The 17,501-nt window shown below is 42.0% G+C and overlaps 1 protein-coding gene across 1 annotated transcript in view; it reads right to left on the bottom strand.

Moving 5' to 3' along the window:
• SV2B (synaptic vesicle glycoprotein 2B) overlaps window positions 1-17,501 on the bottom strand; it is a 280,257-nt gene that overhangs the window by 194,302 nt on the left and 68,454 nt on the right. The window contains exon 3 of the mRNA XM_006142669.3: window positions 8,509-8,558. The gene's annotated coding sequence lies outside the window, so the exon portion shown is untranslated. The remainder of the gene's footprint in view (window positions 1-8,508; window positions 8,559-17,501) is intronic.

Raw genomic sequence — 17,501 nt, 5'->3', positions numbered from 1 at the left:
TTTCTCTTTCTCTTTCTCTTTCTCTCTCTGTCTCTCTCCACTGAGAGCACCATCCCTCTGGCAAATTTATAAAGGAAAAAAAAATAGCTACGTGGCCACTGTGATGATTTCTTACACTCCTGACAGGTTACTCGAATAGCCCATGTGTAAAGCAGAATAGTAACTGTAAATCTGCACGTTTCCAACAGTAAATAAGTTCTAGACTGCTTCCTTTCTCCATGAATACTTCTGTTACTGATTCCTTTTTAAAATTTAGTTGAAATATCATGGAAAAGTTTATTCCTTCTCATCTGTCCCGTCCTCCAGAACTAAGAAAGACGATACTTCACAGATGATTCTTTTCTGCAGATGTCTCTACCTCAAACGCAGCACTGGTGTGAGAGTGGGGCTGGGGAGAGTGGCAAGATCAATTGTCCCACTTTGTCTGCTCCCCAAGGACATACCAAGATGATGTTCCTGAAGGAAATTTATCTTTATTTTATAAGAATTACTCATGGGCCCAGCAGGTGGCATGGTGGTTAAGGTGTTGGACTCCCACGTGGCCGACTGCAGTTTGATCCTGAACCTCGCGGCTTGTTTTCTCACTTTCCCCTTCTCTTGTGCTCTCTCTCTCTCTGTCTCTTTGGTCAAATTTAAAAATTACAACAAATAGGGACCAGCAGTTGGTGTAATGGCTATGTCGCTGGACTCCCGTGTAGTCGACCATGGTTCGAGTCCCAGACCCGGTGGCTTAAATTCATGCTGGGCGCACGTGCTTGCATGCCCAGGATCCCGAGAAAAGAATGAAGGGATTGCAGCGTGGCCATCTCCCCTGGGGGGTGATTTCTGTCTCTCTGTCTCTCTCCGCCTTTCTGGTGAGCGCACATGCCCTTTAGCAAAAGCCTCTAAAAAAATAATAACAATAAATAATAATAACCAAAAAATTAAAGAAATAAGTTTTCAAAAGAATTATTTTATTCAACTGTATTCATCATCATCATTTTTTTTTTTAAATTTCACCAAAGAAAGAGAGAAAGTGAGGAAGCAAGCTGCCAGGTCTTGGACTCAGACCATGGTCAGCCATGTGGGAGCCCAGGGCCCCAATCACCATGCCATCTTGGACCTGTGGAAACATTTTTAAATTTACTAAAAGGCACGTGTGTTTGCTTGAAAAAGACAGAGAGAGAGGAAGGGAAAGTGAGAAATCACCTCCCACGAGAGATGGTCACACCAAAATCCCTTCTCCATCTCTCTTTTCAGTATTCTGAGCATGCATGCTGCCGTCCCTGGCATGTTTCCCAAGTCGCCAGGTCTGGAACATGAATGGCACAGTTGACTATGTGGAATCCGGCCACCTTAACTATCACACTACAGGCCAGCCTATAAATTTCTTCTTTTTTTTTTTTTTTAACTGGTACTTACCAGAGAAACAGAGACATAGAGAGTAAGAAAAAAATGTACCCCCACAGGATGTGGTGACACCATAATCCCTTCTCCATTTCTCTGTCCTATCGAGAGTGTGAGCGCACATACACAGGTGCCTGGAGTGTTTTTCAAGCTATGCGGGCCATGATTTGAAACACATTCAGCCATGTGGGATCCAACTCCCTTTAACCACTAAACCACAGGGCCAGCCTGCCACTCATAACTGTTATTCAAAGGTGGCTCTTTATATAAATCACTACCTTTGTATTTCCCTCATTTAAAAAAAATATATTGTCATTGTGGTTATCATAGTGGCTATTGAAAAAACTCAAAGGAGGATCAAGAAATTTAAGATTGTCAATGGAAAAAAAAGAGATATTATGTCTTTGAAAAATACTTAAGATTGGCTACAAATGGAAGGTGGCATGGATGTGACACTCTTTTCTCCAACATATTGTAAACTTTTCCAAGGTACGGCCAAGGTTTGTCTTCACTGATCATCTTGCTTTGGTATGTTATGAAATGCTCGTCCCAGCAGAGGGCAGAAGAGAACTGAGACAGGGAAAAGCCAGCCCAGGCATTTCAATACACACCATGAACCAAGTTACAACGTCCACACCTCGCTCAGTGCCCATTCTAAAGTAGCCCTCTATATTGGCTTTAAGATCTTGTTTAGTTTTCCTAACAAAATGGGTCTGGAAAGTCAGACGCAGTCTCTGAGAACCCCCAAAGTCCTGGAAACAGAGGTACAAAAATCGTTCCTATCTCAAGGGAGTTCACATTCCAGCCAAAAGCAAATAAGGAAACAAAACTGGCACTTTGCAGGGCTGTCCTGTAATGGTGGCAATTGCCTGGACGGGTCTATTTTCACTTCCTTCCTGTTACAACTGGTATTTCTAGCCTTCCAACTTCCGCTCAAGACCAAAGCATCATCTCTGATCTGTGTTACTCCAACAACCTCCTAGGAGAGCCTTCTCCACCCAATCCTACCTTCAGTTTATTCTCACCATAGGGACAGGATAACCTTTCTAAAATGCAAGTGTGATTATGTGACACACCATCTATTTAAGAAGATTTAATGGCTCTTCACTGACTTCATGATAACACGCATAGCCTTAGTCTTACCCATAAAACCTTTTTCTTTCATCTGAACCAATCTTTTAGTTTCTTGCTTCATCTCTCCCTCTCCTTCTGCAATCAACCCAATAAATGTACTTTAAAAAAAAAAAAAAAAAAACCTCTATTTATTTATTTCAATTTGACCAGAGGAGGACGGGGTTGGGAGTGAGTTCAAGTCCAGGTCCAGGACTCGAGTCCAGCATCCCCAACCACCACACCAATACATGTATTTTTAATTTTCCAAATTATTTTTTGTCCCCTACTGATCTTTGTCAAATATTTTTTTTCCTTTACCTAAAATACCTTAAAATGAAAAATCCCCTCCCACTTACCCATTCTCCTTAATCTAGTTAAATAACATTTATCCTTCAGTCTAGATTAGAGGTTATTTTCTCTGGGAAACTATCCCTGCTAGTATATGGCTGGGTAGATAACTCTCCTGGGAAAGCCTACGACAGGTTCAACTTCCATTCCCTGACCATTTATTGTCTTTCATTCATTCATTCACTCATTCATTCAGGTTTTTGCTGTGGGGCCTATGTGTTCGCCAGAGAGACAGAAAGGGAAAGTGAGAAATCACCCCCTGGGGACATGGCCATGCCGCAGTCCCTTCCCTTTCATTCTCCTCTAAGGATTTTGGACACGCATGCACATATGCCTGGTATGATTTTTAAGCCTCTGGATTCGAGACTCAGACTGTAGTCAGCCACATAAGAGTTCAGTGCCTTAACCACCATGCCACCTGCTAGCCCCTGGTTTTTCTTTCTTTCTTTCTTTTCCAAACTTAAGAATTACTTATTTTATTTTATCTATTATTATTACTATTGTTGTTATTTTTAATTCACCAGAGAGAGACAGAAAAGAGAGAGAGAAAGGGAAGTTAAGAAAGCAAGCCCCTAAGTCTGAGACTCGAACTGTGGCTGGCCATGTGGAAATCCAGCACCTTAACCAACACGACACCTGCTGGCCCTGGTTTTTGTTTCTTGAGGGAGATAAGTGCAGATACGATTAGGAATGTATTGTACCGTCTCTCCCTCCCACACCTCCTCTCCCCCATCATCTCCTGAGATAATCACTGTCATTAACTTGGCGAGCACTCTTTCATCCGGAAACAACACATATATTGTTTTTAATTTACAAAGTGGTCCCATGCTGTGCATATCCTCCTGCATCTTACTTTATACACTCAGCACAATGTTTCTGAGATTTGTTTTTGCTGATACATGTAGATCTGGTTAGCTTGTTTTGATTTCTATGTGCTTTTCTGTTGCATAAATATTTACATTAGCTGTGATTGTCAATATATTTTAATGTATTTCCACCACTCTTATTTTGTGTTTTCCTATTTACGCTTTCCCTTTCTTGTCTCCCCCTCAGCCCCTACCCCTTTGGATATGGGGTAATTCTTTATAATAGACTATCACTCAGTTTCTCATTTGGGATTTGCATGATCTTTCTTTCTCTCTTCTTTTCTTTCTCTCTCTTTTTAAGAGAGGTTTTTGCTATAGGGCGCACGCGCTCGCTGGGGAGATAGAGACAGAAAGTGAGAAATTATCCCCTGAGAGGATAGCCACACCACAATCCCTTCTCCATTCTCTCTGGATGTTGGGCACGCATGCACATGCACCCGGTATGAGCTTTTAAGCCACCAGGTTCAGGGCTCAAATCGCAGCTGATTACTTGGGAGTCCAGCAACGTAACCATTACGCCATCTGCTGATCCCAGGATGTTTCTTTATCCCATTCAGGTTATACATTCTTACCAAGAATATTACACAAGTGATGTTGTGTCCTCAGAGTGTTGCAGATATGGAGGCATGTGATAGTCTCAGTAGGGGGAAGGGGAGAAATCTAGTATGTGTTCTATTTGTTATTTTACTAACATGATTATTTTTATCATTGTGACTAGTTATGATTCTCTAATCTGAAGGTTCATAGTGAACCAGTATTGTCATTAAACAAGATTCAAAGTAATATAAGAAAAAAAAAAGCTGGAGCCAGCAGGTGGCACAGTGGTTACAGGACTGGATTCCCATGTGGCCAACCATGGTTCAAGTCCCAGACCTGGCAGCTTGAAACTAATGCCAGACTTGTGTGCATGCATGCCCAAGATCCTGAGAGAAGAATGGAGGAGAAGGGATTGCAGCGTGTTCAGCCCCCGAGAGGGGGTTTCTCACTGTCTCTGTCTCTCTAGCAAGAGCACACACCCTACAGCAAAAAAATCTCCTAAAAAAAAAAAGAAAAGAAAAGAAAAAAGAAAGCTTTAATTTCTCTGAATCCTTTCAAATTTTCTGGGCAGGTCCTTTCCTATTCCTGCATGAAATCTCAGATAACAACCTAATAATTACAGCATTTGGGGATCATCCAATGTAATAACACGATTATAAACTGATTCAAATTCAAATCTTCCTTTCTGCATCTCTGAAAACAGGAATCTGCCCATCTTTATGGAAGTGCAGCTCTGTCCCTAGAGTGCAGTCACCACCGTCCCTCTGCTGCCAGACCAGGGCAGCTCCAACCACAACTCTCAATTTTAGGCTTTCAGGGAAGAGCCATCTAGCTTCCTCAGCACCCCACTTTAGAAGATGCATGCCAAACCTGCCAGGTAGCACACTGAAACTGCTGTCTTTTGACTTGAAGTGAGGAGGACGTATTCCCCTGTTCTTCCTCCACAATGCTAATAAATACATACATGCTGGCCAGCCAAGTGGTGTAGTGGTTGAGGCAGCTAGATCTCCCATAGCTGATGTGGTTCAAGTCCCAGGTCCCATGGCTTGAAAAACACACCAGGTGCATGTGTGTGTGTTCCTAAAACCTGAGAAGACAATGGGGGAGACAGATTGTGGCACCATCAGCCCCACGAGGGATGATTCCTCACTTTCTCTCTCTCTCCCTACAGCAACTTAAAAATAAATAAGTGAATAAATAAATAGGACCAGCCATGGATGTGGTTAAGGTGCTGGACTCCCACATGGCAGACTGTGGTTCGAGTCCCAGACCCGGCGACTTGAAAATCATACTGGGTGCATGTACGTACATGCCCCAAATCCCGAGAGAATGGAGGAAAAGGGTTTGCAGAGTCACTATGCCCTTGGAGCATGATTTCTCACTTTCCCTCCCTCTCTCTTGCTCTCTCTTTTTCTGTCTGTCTCTGGTGAGTATACAAGTCCTATGGCAAAAAACTTAAAAATAATAACAATAAAAACAAAGAAAAGTTTAGCATGTCAACCTAACAGAACTCTCACCTAATAATTCATTCTCTAAGCCTCTTCATCTTTAGCCTCTCAAATAGGTCAAAAGTAAGCAACTGACTCATATTGTCAGACTAGTTTTGCAACCTATTAACCTGTCTTCCTCTTGTGGCCAAGAAGTTAACTTTAAAATCTAGGTTGACTTGTCACTTACTGTTCCTGATCTTTTGACCTTGACTGAAAATAAAAAGAAATTTATTTTCACATCCAGTGACACATGTCTTTCATTTTAGGTGCCATCTTTTTTTATTTCTTTTTTTGGGAGAGATTTTTGCTATAGGGCGCGTGCACTTGCCAGAAAGACAGAGACAGAGAGACAGATAGCAAAAAATCACCCCCACAGGGGGGATGGCCACACCGCAATCCCTTCTCTTCCATTCTCCTCTCAGGATCCTGGGCATGCATGCACAGGCACCCGGCATGAGTTTAAGCCGCAGGGTCCAGGACTTGAACCGTGGTCGACTACATGGGAGTGCAGCGACATAGACATTACGCTAACTGCTGATCCCAGCACCATCTTTTTAAATATTGTTTTTCTCCATTTCTCTTCCCTCCTTTGGAACTTCCACTGGGTACACATCAGTCTGTCTAATTCTATGATCATTCTACTACAGTGTCTCAACCTCTATTATTTTTTTTCTAATTTTTATATGTGGCATTCTGGGTAATTGTCTCAAAAAAATCTTTCAGCTCACTAATTGTTTCTTCAGCTGTATTTAATTTGCTTAACCTACCCATAGATGGACATTCAAATTTTAATGTTTATTTCTAATTATGAGATTTAAATGTTCTTATTTTCCACATATGTGTTTTTTCCTAGTCTTCTTTCATTCTTGCTTCTTTTTCTAAAATCTAGTTAATATTAAATTGTTTTCAATATTCTTGCACTATCATCCATGTCATATTACTATATAATTTTGAGTCCTGATGATCCTAATCCTTCCTTACGTTGTACCCTTCCAATCATACCTTATGATTGTGAGTTAATACTTAGTGAAAATCTCAGGTATCCAAGGTTATAAAAACTCAATACTCAAGGTGGTAGAGTGGTTAAGGCACTGGACATGGCCTACTACAGTTTGAGTCCTGAACCCAGTGTTGAAAGTCATGCTGGGCACATGTGTGTGCATGCCTATAATCCTGAGAAGGAGAATAGAGGAGGAGGGATTGAGGCATGACCTTCCCCTTGGGGAGTAATTTCTCACTCTCTCTCTCTCTGTCTCTCTGGTAAACGTATGCACCCTGTAGCAAAAATCTCCCTACAACAAACAAACAAACAAAAAAAGCTCAATACTCACATATGGCACAGACATAATGTTTCCACTTTTCAAAAGGAACATATTTTAAAAGGATTATTCATTTAATTTTAGTATTATTATTTTGAATTTGCTATAAGACATGTGTACTCACCAGAGAAAGACATTCAGAGAGAGAGAGAGGGAAAGTGAGAAAGCAAGCCACCAGGTCTGGGATTTCAACTGTGGTTGGCATGTGGGAGTCCAGAGCCTTAACCACCATGCTACCTGTGTCAACATTATTTTTTATCCAAAACATCTTGATTTTTAAAATTTATTTTATTTTTTAACAGTTTTTTGGAGAGATTTTTGCTAGAGGGCCTTTGTGCTCACTATAGAGATACGAGAGACAGAAAGCGAGAAATCACGTCCCAGGGGGGAATGACCCCAGGGGGGAATGACACACCGTAATCCCTTCTCCTTCATTCTCCTCTCAGGATTTCAGGCACACACACACACGTGCCTGGCATGATTTTCAAGCTGCCTGGTCTGGGACTCCAACTGTACAGTCAGCCATGTGGGATCCAGGGCCTTAATCTCCATGCCACCTGCTGTTCCTGGGATAAATTTTGAAAAGTCATATAGATACTGTAGGCAGTGCTGTGCGGGCTGAAGTTCCAGTCCCTTTATTGCTTACTGTACTTTCTATGCAGCTTTACAATCTATGTCGTAGGGTTCTGGCAAAATGCTGGCCTGAGCTAATGTTCACCCCTACCTTCTACTTAGAAAGGTATGGAAATGCTGGTTAAACTATACATCTGTCTACCCATCCGAAACTTTAAAAAGATGACAGCAGTCCTCTTATCCATAACTTTGCTTTCTGTGATGTCAGTTACCTGTGGTCAACTGTGGTCCAAACAATTCAGTGGAAACGTCTAGAAATCATTTGTAAATTTTATATTGCTCACTTTTTTAAGTAGTGTGATGAAATGCCAGGCTGTCCTGCTCTGTCTGCCTGGGATGTGAACCCTCCTTTGTCCTGTGTATCTATGCTGTATATATTACCTACCCACCCACGAGTCACTTAGCCTCCTTGGTTATGAGATCGCAAGAGTGTAGTATATCTAGAATTTGGCAACGTGGTACTATCCATGGTTTCAGGCATCCACTGGGGGATCTTGGAATACACCCCTTCGCAGAAAAGGGAGAACACCGTATATAGGAATATGGGTAAAGAATAATTTCTTATGAAAAGTCAAAAATGAATGAACCATCGAAGAATAGGATGATAAACCTGTGTTAATTAAGGTCATCTGGTACCAGCAGATGGCGCAGCAGTCATCTTAATGGCCCAGACATCACTGGCAGCTTTTAACTCTCCTCATATATGCTATGAAGTAATGTTAAATGAAGAAAACAGAAGTAGTACCAAGACAAAAAAAAAAAAAAAAAAAAAAAAAAAGCCAATAGGACAAAAAAAGAAGTTGGAAACAGACTCACCTACATATAAATGGCAATTTGGAGCACAACAGCAGTGGCATTTGAAGCCTCTACAGGAAGAAAACACAACTTAAAATACAATAGTGGGACAACTGTCTTAATGAAGAAAACGTAAAATTAGGCCTTATCTCATATATAACAAGTACAAATGTGAAAAACAATCTTTGTAGCATTTTAAGAAGAAAATATAAGGAAATGTAATTTTCTTACATTATAAGTAGCAAAGTACTTCATAAGGCACACACACAAACGCACACACACACACACACACACACACACACAAATCTGCAAATCATAAGGGCAATAACCTATTAAATTTTACAAATTAAAATTATAATCTCTGTATAAAAAAGGAGTTTATAACAAAAATTAAAAGTTTACCACAAATAAGCTTGTAAGCAAAAAAAAAAAAAAAAAAAAAAAAGAGTAATCAACTAGGAGAAAGAAATCTTGCAAAATAATAACAACCAGACAAACAATCCAATTAAAAGAATATAGTAATGGAATTTACATAAACAGAAACATAGACATCCAGCGAATTATAAAAAGATGTTCAGGGAAGTACAAATTATAATAACAATAAAATAGCGTTTTACACCCATGACTTGGCAACAACTAAGAGTCTGATAATACTAAATGTTCATGAAAATGTGAATAGGGAATTATTATTCACTGCTGGTAGAAGGGTTGGTTCAGTCGCTGTAATGAATAATTTGGCAATACTTAATAATGTAGAAAATTGCTTTTCCTAAATTCAAATGACACACTGCCAAATAGATTATGAAATTCATACATTCACAAGAAGTCATGTGTATATATGTTTATTGCAACATTGTTCATAATAGTAAAAATTAAAATAAATTCATTTTCCCATCACTTGGAGAATAAGTAGAACTATTTAATGGGATACTATATGGTGGTTAAAATTAATGAATCTTTTTTTTTTTTTAGAGGTTTTTGCTATAGGGCGCGTGTGCTCGTCAGACAGACAGAGAGAGACATAGAGACAGAAAGCGAGATATCACCCCCCCAGGGGGGATGGTCACGCCATAATCCCTTCTCCTCCATTCTCCTCTCAGGATCCTGGGCACGCACGCACACGCGCCCAGCGTGAGTTCTAAGCCACCGGGTCCGGGATATGAACCGCAGTCGACTACGTGGGAATCCAGCGACATAGCCATTACGCTAACTGCTGGTTTCCTAAAATTAATGAATCTCAATGCTTAACTAAAAAAGTACATTTCTGGGGCCAGATGGTGGCAAAACGATAATGAGATGCCTCTTTGAGGTTGACACGCATGGGAAGGATCTGGGTTTGCATCTGGAGATCTCCCTGAGTATGCCAGGTACTGTGCGTGCCCATGACCTGAGGCTGGTCAATATGAGGGTTGCGTCATGGCATCAAGACCATATTAAGGGTGCTATTTTTCTGTCTGTCTCCCTCATACGCATACATGTTCATGGAAAAAGTAAGTAAACTTTAAAAAGAGTAAATTGTTAAAGTAAAATCTCATTTATATACATTAAAAAACAAAACAATGCCATTTATTGTTTCAGATGCATTCAGGACTAAGCCTATAATTTATTTAGTATACCTGTACATTTAGGCATACTAAAAAGTAGGGGCTGGCAGGTGGTGTGGTGGTTAAGGGCACTGGACTCCCACATGGCTGACCACGGTTTGAATCCTGGTCCTGGTGGCTTGCTCGCTCTCTCTCTCTCTCACTCTGTCCCTCTCTGGTCAAATTGAAATAAATAAATAAATAAATAGAAGGTTAAATAAAATAATTCTTTTTTTAAAAAAATAGGTATACTTAAAAGTATTAAAACCTCATGGAAATAATACATACCAACTTTAGGATAAATGGTTAATTCTAAGAGAAAAATAATGGCATGAGAAATAAACTTTGCCCCTATCCTCTACTTCATTCTTTCGCTCTCCTTCCTTAGGGATTTCAGTTACACATGTGTTAACACCATTTAATATTACTTCACTCTTTTTAGATACTCTAGGGTTTCTTTCTTTCAGTTTTTTTTTAAATACCTTCTCTTTGTATTTAGTTTAGGTCATTTCTTTTTATTTATTTCATGAGGGAGAGACAGAGAAAGACAAACACCTCCAATAGGGTCTTATGCAATGAAACCTCTACCACCCACTCCCACCCCATCTTTTAGCCAGTCAAGATCGAAGACCTGCATACACATGTCCAGCTTGGACAGGTCGACCTGGGAATCAAATCTCAGTCTTCTACATGGCTTTCACCATTGCATACTGCTATACCACTGCAACTTGTTTAAGTGATTTCAATTTTTTGTTTCAGAGAGGTTTTTGTTATAGGGTATGTGCACTCGTCAGAGAGATGGGGAGAGACAGACAGACAAAAGGCGAGAAATCACACCCAAAGGGGATGGAGATTTTTGTTAGAAGGTGTGCACTCGATGGAGAAATATAGAAAGACAGAGAAACAAAAAGCAAGAAATCACACCCAAGGGGGATGACCATGCTGCAATCCCTCCTCCTCCATTCTCCTCTTGGGATTTTGGGCATGCACACACATGTGCCTGGCATGAGTTTTAAGCCACTGAGTCCAGAACTCAAACCGTGGTCAACTATGTGGAAGTCCAGTGATGTAACCATTACACATCTGCTGGTCCCAAGTGATTTTTTGGGGGGAGAGATTTTTGCTATAGGATGCATGTGCTCACTGGAGAGACAGACAGAAAGTGAGAAATCACTCCCCTGGGGGACGGCCATGCTGCAATACCTCTCCATTCTTCCTCACAGACCCAGTGGCTTAAAACTCACACTTGGTGCAAGTGCGTGTGTGCCCAAGATCCCAAGAGGAGAATGGAGGGGAAGAGATTGTGGCATGACCATCCCCCTGGGAGGCGGGGGTGATTTCTCACTTTCTGTCTCTCTGTCTCTGTTTCTCCAGTGAGCGCATTTGCCCTATAGCAAAAAAAAAAAAAAAAAAAAGAAGAAGAAGAAAGAAAATCACTCTAGGCATGTGTGCATGGGTCCCCAAAATCCTGAGAGGGGATTAGATGAGAGGAACTGCAATGTGGCCATCCCATCTGGGGGGTAATTTCTCAATGTTCCTCTCTCTGTCTCTGTTGAGCACAAGCACTCTACAGCCAAAAAAACAATAGTCTGCCTATCACACTAGGTCACATCATCGGTTCAAAAGTCCTCTTCACAGATTCTTGCAGGAGAACTAGCAGCGCCTCGGACAAACTGCTCTCTAAATGACCCCTTCCACCATGCCTAGTTCCACAGGCGGCAATGCAGACCCAGTAATGTTGACTTTCCGAAGACCTTCTACTGTCCTCAACTTGCCACAAAATCAAATTTAGCTTGAGCTTTTCAGAGAATGCAAATGGCAGACAGACAGAGGAAAGCTTCTCTGAAGTTAGAGATTTCTAGGATGTTGACAGTTTCCAAAAGAAATTCTAAATTCTACCCCCTGGTAAAATAAAATCCTTATTCTGTTCATCCAGAATACTTGACCCAGAGCTGGACAAAGAGGTATTCCTGTTCGCACTCACTGAAGCCATGCTGTCTTCCTTCAAGTTATCCTGGCCCTGGGCTGTAGCTCGGCTCCTACAGAGGGATTTCAATGAAAACAACAGTTCTTGGTCCAAAGCAATAAAGAGACAAATGAGTCATAACAGTCTGGATTCTCCAGCAGCATAAGCAGTTCCGTGAATCGCCTCTATAAAAACCCTGCCCTTGTATCCTAAGCTGTGTTCCGAGTGCCAAAACCTTCCATTCAAGAGTTTTATAACTCAGCCCTGTGCTCAGAAATGTCACTGCACATAAGAGGGCCTTTGATCTCTGGCCATACCCAGGCCCATAGTCTGCAGCGAAGCGTGGTTTGATAACTATCTAAAGAGAAAAGCACTTTGGTTTCCTCTCATCTATTTCTATTCTACTTTTAATAAGCTGCTTAGCTCCAGGCACCTGCCCTCTGCCCTCCAAGCTTCCATCTCCACCAGAAGTAAAACAGGCCACTGGTTATGTGCTCTGAGCACTCGTGAACTAACAATAACGGCAGCAAATACTTGTGAAAGGCTGACTACGGGCAGGCCCTGCTCTGTGCGGTTTATGTGGGCTCTCCTATGTAGGTGGTTTTCACAGATGAGGAAATGGAATCACAGAGGGACAGAGTGACTAACTCTGACAAAGTCACAGAGTCAATAAAGGGCAGAGAGCCAACCGGTGGAGTGATGGTTAAGAAGGCTGGATCCCACACGGCTGACTGTGTGGTTCAAGTCCCAGACCAGGCAGCTTGAAAAAACATGCTGGGTGCATGTGCATGCATGCCCCAAATCCTCAGTGAAGAATAAGGAAGACGATTTCTCACTTTACCTCTTTATCTCTGTCTCTCTCTAGCAAGCACACATGCCTTATGGCAAATTAAAATAATAATAATAATAATAAGGCCAATAAAGGTCAGAGCCAGGATTTGAAACCAAACAGTCCATCTCCAAAATATGTCTTACTCTTGTACGATGAAAGATTAATACAAGCCTGGGGCAAGAAGTTGGTGTGGTGGATAAGGAGCTAGACATTTCCACATAACTGACCACGGTTTGAGTCCCAGACCTGGTGACTTGCTTTCTTGCTTTCCCTCTCTCTGTCTCTCTCTGGTCAGATTGGGATAAATGATAAATAAACAAAACAAATAATTCTTTAAAAAAATTTAATACAAGCCCCAACAGAAAGGGAGACATATAAAATCAGAAATGTGAGTCTCTCTTTAATAAGAGAGAAACTTTGGAATAAATTCCTTAGACCTAAAAACACTTTTTTTCTAAGTACTGTGTTAGAAAACTGAATTTGCAAACCTTTGGACAAAACCAAAAGTTTTCATGAGCTGTCAGTGAAACAAACTGAACTGAAAGCTCCAAATCAGACTGAACTATGCTCTATATTAAATCAAAAGTATCAGATTTCTTCTGCTTAATTTTTCTTCCATTTAAAAAAATGACCCAAAGACTCTATTGCTGTCCAAATGCCTTTCTTTTTTAAAGAACACTCTTTTTTAAAACATTACTATCTTAGGGACCAGAAGTTGGTGTAATGGCTATGTTGCTGGACTCCCACGTAGTCAACTACGGTCCGAGAACTGGACCTGGTGGCTTAAACTCACACTGGGCGCGTGTGTGTGCATACCCAAGATCCTGAGAGGAGAATGGAAGAAAAGGGATTGCAGCATGGCCATCCCCCCTGGGGTTGATTTCTCGCTTTCTGTCTCTCTGGCAAGCACACATGCCCTATAGGGAAAAAAAAAAAAAAAACCTCTCCAAAAATATTTATTTATTTACTTACTTACCTACTTATTTAAATTTGACCAGAGAGAGAGGGTAAGTGAGAAAGCAAGCCACCAGGTCCAGGAGTCAAACCATGGTTGGCCATGTGGGAATCCAGCGCCCTTACCCATCATGCCACCTACTGGCCCCTCTCCAAATGCTTTATTAAAAGAGACTTACTTTCCTTATCTAAATTAAAACATCCATTTTTTTGTTTATTTATTTATTTATTCATTTCACAAGTAAGAGAGACAGAGAGAGAGAGAGGGAGCAAGCTAGGTAGAAAGGATTCCCAGTGTTGCATCCCATCCCTAGCCTCAGTCCTGAATCGTGGGCACATGCATGCTTGTCTTGTACAGGGAGGTCTCTAGACACAAACTCAGAACCTCGCCATGTGGGTCAGCCTTGCAGAGCATAGTCTGCCTCTGCGATGCCTGAAGAAACCTGGTCCCAAGAAACCTCTATGATTTCAAATAATGTTTTGGTAAGTGTCACATTCATAGAATACGGCTAGGCCAGAACATAACAGCCGTTCATAACTTAGAAACTGATCATTTTGGGGGCCAGCCGATGGTCGTTCAATACTTAAAAACCTGTTCTTTCGGGCGCCCAGCCGATGGTGCAGTTGTTACATCACTGGACTCCCACATGGCTGACTATGCTTTGAGTTCCAGAACCGGTGGCTTGAAAATCACGCCAGGCGTGTGTGCATTCATGACCAATATCCTGGAAGGAGAAAGGACTGTGGTGCGGCCATCCTCCCTGGGGGGTGATTTCTCGTTTGCTCACATCTCACAGAGATGTCTCTGTCACTCTCTCTGGTGAGCATATGCATCCTAAGGCAAAATAAAAAATAAAAAAAATAAATAAAACTTTGGGCCAGCAGATGGCATGGAGGTTAAGGACCTGGATCCCACATAGTCAACTGTGCCAGCTGAGTCCTGGTCCTGGGGTCTTGAAAATTACAGCAGGTGCACTTGGTGAGAGGAGAGGAGAAAGAAGGAAAGGGGATTGTGGTGTGACCATCTCCCCTGAGGAGTGGGGGGTAATTTTTCTCACTTTCTCTCTCTCTCTCTGACAAAAAAATTTAAAAAAGGAAAAAGGAAAAGAAAAATGCCTCAAGATGCTTTGTTGAAATTATTGAAGAAGAAAGTTTCTTTTTTTCTTTTCCTAGTGGGCACAGGCACTCAAAGGAGAAAGATGCGGAGAGAGGGAGAGGAGAAAGCACCTTCATAAGGCCTGGTCATGCCATAACCCCCTCATCCTTCTCTCCACCCTGTCTGTCAGGACTTTGGGTATGCACACATGTACCTAGCATACCAAGCCACTGGTCTGGGACTTGAACCTGCAGTTGGCCCTGTGGGATCCAACTGTATTGACCATCAGGCCACAGGGCAGCCTGGAAGTATTTTTTTTTACACTGGAGTCAATAAGCAGGTAAAATGCAGATCGTAGCTGTCTCGGCCATCCTGCTGGGGACAGCCTATCTGCAAAGAAGCCAATGGAGAAGAAAACAGAAACAGCTTCCAGTGATTTTTTTTTTAAGAGAGATTTTTTGCTCTAGGCAGAGAGACAGAAAGCAAGAAATCACTCCCTCAGGGGGGATGATCTCACCATAATCCATTCTCCATTCTCCTCTCAGAATCTTGGACACACACGTTCATACAGCTGGCATGAAGCCTCCAGCTCTGGGACTCGAACCGTGGTTAGCCATGTGGGGAGTCCAGTGACAAAACCATTACACCATCTGCTGGTCCCAAGCTCCCCGTGATTTTGTTAGGGTGTGTGGATCCAGCTGAGCCTGAATCTTCTCCAATGCTACGCTGTTCAGTGTGCCTACAAGTCTCCTTCGCGTCGGAATCTGTGAACTGGTTTTTCTGCCACTTGTGACCTAAGAAGTCTTGACTAACTGAGAGGAGGAGCAGGTCAGCTTTTCAGATCCTGTCCAGTTCCTACTAAGCACAACATGTAGTAAGAAATGACACCCAGGAGAGCTGGGTATGTCGAGCCACACCCATCTTCCGGGTGTGTCTGCTAAAAGTAATTCAGCGAGTGTGTGCAGAGCTAGACACAACTCGAAGAGCTCCTGGGAAGGCCTAAGCCAACTGCTTAAAGGTCACATAAAGATGTTCTAGAGATAATAAACAACGCACACGCACACGCCCATTGGGCAAAAATATCACATCTTTTTTTCTTAGAGGAAATAACCTCAAGCGCAGTATGGTTATGAGTCAGTAACTGACTATAATTAGAGGTTTCTCCCCACTAGTAATATCTGAATTAAGGCAGAGAATATTAGAGCCGTTCAGGAGTTGGTAAAGAACTAACCACATCGTTCCTGATGTTTCCCGTGACTCAGTCGCTGAAGAACAGGCCCCTGCAAGTCAGAAACAGGCTTCCTAGGAGGTGCGTTACTGGGAGTGTCCTTCTCTCTATCGGAACCTCAACAGCGCTACCTTCGATCTCTCACTTGGCGCTCAACATAGTTCAAACATCTCCAGGAATTCCCCAGCTGCTGGATGACTTTTCATTAGTATTAGAAAAACGGGGCCGACAGATGGCATGGAAGTTAAGGCAGCTGGATTCCACATGGTTGACTGGGTGGTTTGAGTCTCATACCTGGAGGCTTGGAAAACACACTGGGTATGTGTGCATGCATGCCCAAAATCACAAGAGAAGATGGACGGGAAGGTACTGTAATACAGCTACAGCCCCCGGTGTGGAGGGAGCTGCTTTCTCATTTTCCTTCTCTTTCTCTTTCTCTGTCTCTGTCAAGCACATCCACCGTATAGTAAAAATTGGTGGTATGGTGGTTAAGGCACTGGATTTCCACTTGGCTGACTGCAGTTTGATTCCCAGACCCAGCAGCTTGAAAATCATGCCAGGCACATGTGCGTACATGCCCAAAATCTCAAGAGGAGAATGGAGAAGGGATTACAACATGACCATCCACCTTAGGGGATGATTTCCACTTTCCCTTTCTCTGTCTCTCTCTGACTAGTGCATGTGCCCTATGGCAAAAACCTAAAAAAATAATAATAATAAAATTAAGCATTCAAAAGTGTTATTATAATACATGTAACAGTCAGAAAAGCATGCACGAAACACGTATGTACACTTTCGAACAATATGTAAACATCATGCTCATCAGCTGGTTAAGGAATGCATTATTAGGGGCCAGCAGGTAGTACGGTGGGTGGTTATGGCGCTGAACTTCCACATGGTTGACTGTGGTTTGAGTCCTGGACCTGGCAGTTTGAAACTCACGCTGGACACATGTGTTTGCATGTCCAGAATCCCAAGAAGAGAATGGAAGAGAAGGAACTGTGGTGTGGCCATCCCTCCTGAGGGGTGATTTCTCACTTTCTATCTGTCTCTGTGTTTCTAGTGAATGCACATGCCCTATAGCAAAAATCTCTCTTTAAAAAACGAAAGAAAGAAAAATAAATGTGCTAGGAGTAATTTTAAAGTCCACACTGTGTCACTCTGTAATTGTATCCTGTTCCTCCTCATTCCTCAGAGAACGAACCACTATCCTGACTTGATGTTAAACATTCCTGCATTTTTTAAAGCATATTTTACTTAGTTCTTTCACAAGCAAATAAAGGAAAGAAAGAGAGATAGACCCTACCCTCTACAGGGTCTTGCCATGCCATAATCCTCCCCCAGCCAGCCAGGCC

Source organism: Tupaia chinensis, unplaced genomic scaffold (genome assembly GCF_000334495.1).
Source record: "Tupaia chinensis unplaced genomic scaffold, TupChi_1.0 Scaffold000078_1, whole genome shotgun sequence".
Classification (NCBI taxonomy): Eukaryota; Metazoa; Chordata; class Mammalia; order Scandentia; family Tupaiidae; genus Tupaia; species Tupaia belangeri.
Note: the sequence above shows the minus strand (reverse complement) of the source record. Positions and strands in the feature narration are given on the sequence as shown.